Source organism: Perissodus microlepis, chromosome 16 (assembly GCF_051167445.1).
Source record: "Perissodus microlepis isolate ML-2025 ecotype Zambia chromosome 16, ASM5116744v1, whole genome shotgun sequence".
Lineage (NCBI taxonomy): Eukaryota > Metazoa > Chordata > Actinopteri > Cichliformes > Cichlidae > Perissodus > Perissodus microlepis.
In genome coordinates, this window is record NC_140476.1 from 31910520 (window position 1) to 31916519 (window position 6000).

Consider the following 6000-nt stretch of genomic DNA (forward strand, 5'->3'; position numbering starts at 1 on the left):
TGGGTAACCACATTTGGGGGCGGCTGTATAAAAGGCTCTGGGATTTTACGTCTATGTTCTGCAATATTGTGTGGGGTGGAGTCGTAGGAAATGACGTAGGCAGAAGTTGGCCGTAACGCGATGCTACTTGAGCGGGGGAGATTGTTTTCCGTGTTAGTTCTGTTTACCTCGTAAGCTGTGTTCCTGGTTGCCATCCTTCACGGTGATGCTCCGAGTGTTAAGTTCATGACTGGAAACTGCTGGCAACACTGAGCATCTAGGTGGCAATAAAACAGCTGGCGGTGACAATCCAGCAAAGTGGAAGCCTGTTGTCCTCCTTCCTGTATCCTGACCGATACACCATCTTGTTAGCTGCTGAACCTAAAAGAACTAGCCCTCACCAAGTACTCCTCAACACTGCATATTGTATTCCTGTCTTGGGATCAAAGTGCTGGAGAGGTGATCCGGTGAGTTCCTGCAGGACAACATGATGTGAAAAATTATTGTTTGGTTTGAACAACAAAACTGATGAGTTGCTGACTGTGAGCTGCAGCTAGTGTAAATCATGCTTTTGATGGATATTTCTCACTGACACACTTTTTGACCTCCTCTAATAACAAATGTTACCTGAGTTCAGTGTGTACTGCTTTCGTGTCAAGTAGATATGTGTCAGATGTTCTTGATTGAACCTCCTGGTCTGGTTGTTTCATGCAGGCTATACTTATGTTCTTGATCAAAACCGACCTCAAAAATCAATGATGTTTATCTTAAGATAGACACTCAGTGATGCTGCAATAGCAGGAACTGACCTTCAAACCCTCATCCTGCCCTGCACCAGTGGTCACAGTGGGAGATTGAAGTAGTTTAAGCAGTTTCTTCCTGTTGAAATCAGCTGATCTTTAGTGAGCCCCTCTGATAAATATTTAGACTTTCACACATTTCTGGTTGTAGGAGTGGGCTGATTAAAGTGTCTACTTTCTTCACTTTACAAGCAGCTTAAATATCGTACAAGGACATTGCTCAAAATTTTATAACACATCTGTTCTGCTATCACTCCTGTCAGCTAAGAACAGAAAGCTGAGGCTACAGTTCATATAGGCTTGGAAGATTGGGAAACAATGCCGAGTCTCAATTTCAATCTTGTTGTAACACAGATTATATTTTTCATGAATAGAGTCAGCCAGGACACAGCCTTCCTCTGCACCCGTACCTACTACCTAATACACAGAAGAGTAAACACAGTCAGTAAGCTTGTCACTTACGGAACTCATCAGGAATCAGAAGACTGCAAATCCTATAAAAAGAGTTAAAGATGCAGCGTTAAGAGCATATGAGCTGGCATTATGGTTAGTTTATTGAAATTTAATTTTACACTTTGTTATTTAACAAGCTTAGGAGCCCTGGCCAGTGTGAGTGTAGAATAATCAAGTCTCCTCTTCTGATAAACCTCCATCTGTATTACTGAAAACAGTTAATGAGACTGAGTGTGAACATCTTCTATATTATGTGTCCTAAACTGACATACATGGCCTGCTACACTAAACCAAAGGAATCCCAAAAAGTTGGCTCTGTGCATCTGGATGTAGGGTTTTCAGTGGGAGAAACGTTTTATCGCTCATCCGAGTGACATCTTCAACCTCAGCTGACTGCAGGTTTAATCAAACTTATACAAGAGTACATTTCCATAATGACTGACACTAACACCACTGGAGAACAGTTTTAGCCATTATGCAACAGCCCAGCCACAGTTCACCATCAATTTAAACTGAATAGACATTCGAAGCTAACCTCTAAGAGAAAATCTTTTCACTTTGTGCCATAAGTCTTAATGCAAACTGAACATTTAACAGTCTTTCCTGAAAACCCTCTCTTATCTGATCATTTTCTAATAACAGTTTAATATACAATAAATGATTACACAGCAGTGGGGAGATTTCATCACAGTGAATGTCTTCATATGTCTTTCTGAAAGTGCTGTAACTGAGTTTAAGAATATAATTCACCCACTGTTATCATCTTCAATGCTTTGTACCAACAAAGAGCAGAGCAGCTACCTGAACGCTACTCCACCAGAGGTCGATTAACTTGTTTATAATTTTACCTCCTTACTACATATGACACTGGATACTGTAGCTCCTGTGAAAAAGAGAGCATCAAAACAGAAGTACTTAACTCCCTGGTATAACTCTCAAACATGTAGCTTAAAGCAGATAACTCATAAGCTGGAGAGGAAATTGAGGATCACAGATTTAGAAAGCGAACCGTACAGCTCGAACATCTTACTATTCATTACTGACTGAAGAAAATGAGAACAACCCTAGGTTTCTCTTCAGCACTACACTGCACTTCAGCACAGCCAACCATTCCTTTAACGTTAAGTAGACCGGGCAGCACGGTGGCACGGTGGTTAGCATTGTTGTCTTGCAGCAAGAAGGGCCTGAGTTCAATTCCACCATCAGGCCAGGGTTTGCATGTTCTCCGAGTGTTTGCGTGGGTTCTCCCTGGGTACTCCGGCTTCCTCCCACAGTCCAAAGACATGCACTTTGTGGGGAAAGGTTAATTGAAAAATCTAAATTGCCTATAGGTGTGAATGTGAGTGCAAGTGGTTGTCTGTCCCTGTGTGTTGGCCCTGTGACAGACAGGTGACCTGTCCAGGGTGTACCCTACCTCTTGCCTTATGACACCTGGGATAGGCTCCAACACCCCCCGCGACCATGAAAAGGATAGATGGATAGTAATGACTTTATGAAATTCCTCACAAATACAATTTTAACCATTAGAGGAAAAAAACACTCATAATCATGTAACAGATGTAACATTATCTACAGCCACTTTCATTCATTGATATTCATTTAGAGATCTTTCTCCAATTGATCTTTCTGAGTTAACATCAGTAATTACTTCCCCCAAACCATCAACGTGTCTTTTAGACCCCATTCCTACAAAACTGCTCAAAGAAGTCCTGCCATTATTTAATGCTTCAATCTTAAATATGATCAAACCCTCTCTAATGATCCACAGGCCTTCAAGCTGGCTGTAGATAAACTGTCACTTAAAAAGCATCTCTAGACCCAGCAGTCTTAGCTAATTATAGGCCAATCTCCAACCTTCCTTTCATATCAAACATCCTTGAAAGAGTAGTTGTCAAACAGCTAACAGATCATCTGCAGAACCTTTCTTGTGAACCTTTTTTGTCTTATTGGTCAGTTTCATTGCAGGGTAAGTGTTTGACGGGACATATCACCGATCTCAGGATGTGTGTGTGACATGGCTTATGAGTGATCGCTGATTGCAAGGCGTTTCTGTGACGTAATTTATCGGCGATCGGCGATCGCTGGGCGTGGGTTTGACGTGACGTATTAGCGACAGCAGGGCGTGGGTTTAATGTGACATATGAGTGATCACCGATCAAAAGACATGAATCGCAGGGTGTGTGTGTGACATGACGAATCAGGTATCTCAGGGCGTGTGTGTGATATGTCTTTTGAGCGATCGCCATTTTCAGTTTGTGTCTGTGACATAACCAATCAGCGATACACCCATACAAACATACACACACATACATACATACATATATGTAGCCGACCTTTTCCACTCCTGCATCACTGTACCTCTTGGCCATTCCCTGGCACATGGGCTCCAAGGACCTTTCCGTCTCAGACTGAACCATGACCCATGAAACAATCAGCCAGTTTTCATTCATTATGGAAAATCTGGACATGACCCCAGATGCCAGCATGACTTTTCGTGCCACCTTCCTGGTGTGGTCAGACCTGTGGATGTGCCCAAAAGTGCCTTGGAGGAGTTTGGATATGGCTGGATGTTGACGTCGGAATTCGTCGAGCAGGCAGTCAGTCAAGTAATGGCTGGACACAGAGATGCCACACCAGGCATGTGGGTCTTCCTAAGACCTGAAATCCGGTGGCTTATTTTCCTTCCTCAGGAACTTCCCAATGGTCCTCTGTCCATGGGCTCCTGCCTCAGAATCCCAGACCGATTCTGTGGCATGGAGGTACGCCAGGGGAGCTCGCTCATACTTGAAGTGCATGAGTTCATTTATTTGGTTTGCCATGTCTGCTGGAGATTTGCCAGTCCTCCTGAGCTCATTCATAACAGACTTGCAGATGGCCTTTTTGTATGTAAGAAAAGCAGGGAGAAGGTTGGTAAACCTTTTGGGCAGTTTCTCCAGCCATCGTGGATTGTCAGCAAACCAGTTCCTGCGACAAGCCCTGCAGCAGAGTCATGAGGACAGGATGTAATACTCACCACTGGTGCCAACAATTACTCGTGGCCTGCCCACACCAGCAGAGACCACTTGTGAACAAAAGCAAACATGGAGACATGGCAAGATTTAATTGTTTCTTAAGCTGACCATGATAGCTGTCATGGCTGTGTGTAGGTAGGCAGGAAGCGAGGACCCAAAATGCAGGACTCAAGGAGGTGGAAGAAACTCAAAATACACAGCTTTTTAGCTGGGATGAAGCAGAACAGAAAAACACTAACTAAAATGGGAGTACCGAATAACTAGACAGGTTGGCAGGCTGGCGAAACAAAACAAAACACCAGGAGCACAAGTCCAGATATACAAAACAAAACTAGACTGGGCCAAACCATGAGTCCACGAAAAAGTTCGGGGGGTCGACCCGAAGGTAGACAGCACGGGGCCAAAACAGTTCAGTTCCGGAGGCCGACCGTGCGGACGGCAACGGTGACGGCAGGGAAACAGTTCAGGGGGCCGACCGTGCGGACGGCAACGGCGGCGACGGGCAAACAGTTCTGGGGGCCGACCGTGCAGACGGCAACGGCGGCGACGGGCAAACAGTTCTGGGGGCTGACTGTGCGGACGGCAACAGCGGCGACGGCGATGACAGTGCTGATTCGGAGGCCGCCCACGACAGCGATGACGTATGGCAAAAGGCCCGGAAAGTGGCCGGCGACGCTGAGGTGGCAGTTTGGGACCTGAAGACGGCGTGGCCCCCGCAGCACCAGGCGAGACAGAGGCTTGGACAGACGAAGCAGAGGTTGGGCCAGGCGAAGCTGAAGCCCATGCAGGTGAGGCTGACCAGGTTGCTGCAGGCGACGCTGAAGCCGTTGCAGAGGCTGGACCAGGCGAAGCTGAAGCCGATGCAGAAGCTGCTGCAGGCGGCGTCGATGAAGCTGCTGCTGCTGCAGGCGGCGTGGATGATGCAGGTGGTGGAGCAGCTGGTGGCTGGACGGGCTCCTCGGGCCCCCCAGCTGACGAGGAAGGTTGCTGGACGGGCTCCTCGGGCCCCCCAGCTGACGAGGAAGGTTGCTGGACGGGCTCCTCAGGCCCCCCAGCGACAACAGTCACAGAACCAGTGGGCACCAGGGCCCCTGGCACACACAGGGCTGAATCAGCAGGCACGGGGGCCCCTGGCAGGGACAGAACAGAACCAGCAGGTGCACAGACCTCTGGCAGGATTAACTCTCCCAGGCTCTCAGCAGAGAATGATGGCTGAGAGGTCTCAGAGCTTTCAGGTAACATGAGATTTGCCAGCTTCTTGGTTTCCAGGGGTCCAGAGTCAGCTGAGGGTTGGAGCTCAGCCTCTGGGGAGGCCCTGGAGAGAGTAGCAGTCTTTATGAGTGTGTCTTCCTGTTTAACATGAGTGAGAAAAGGGGGCGGCTCAACAAGAGACGGAGCTGCTAAAGACTGAGGTGGCGGTTGAAATGAGAATGAAACTGGTGGTGGAGAAGATGGTTGAGCTACAGGTAATGAGGACACTGGAGGCTGAACTGATGATAAAGTTAATGATTCTTCTACAAACTGAGCTACTGCCTGGGCCATGGACTGTAACAGAGTTTGTAGTAAGTCTGGCTGTGGTAGTGACTGAGCTATGGGTAGTGAGGCTGAATGTGGTGGAGGTGGCGACTGGGCTTCAGGCTGGGCGGCTAACTGGGCTGATGTGGCTGAGTAGCTAACTGGGTTGCTGACTGAGCTGAGGGCTGGGGAACACAGTTCATTTTTAACAGAACCCTCAGGACCCTTCGTTTCAGTTAGTA

At 47.3% G+C, this 6000-nt stretch overlaps 1 pseudogene; it reads right to left on the bottom strand.

Moving 5' to 3' along the window:
• Nucleotides 1-1249: 1249 nt before the first annotated feature.
• Nucleotides 1250-6000, bottom strand: part of LOC146371231 (uncharacterized) — a 5401-nt pseudogene continuing 650 nt past the window's right edge.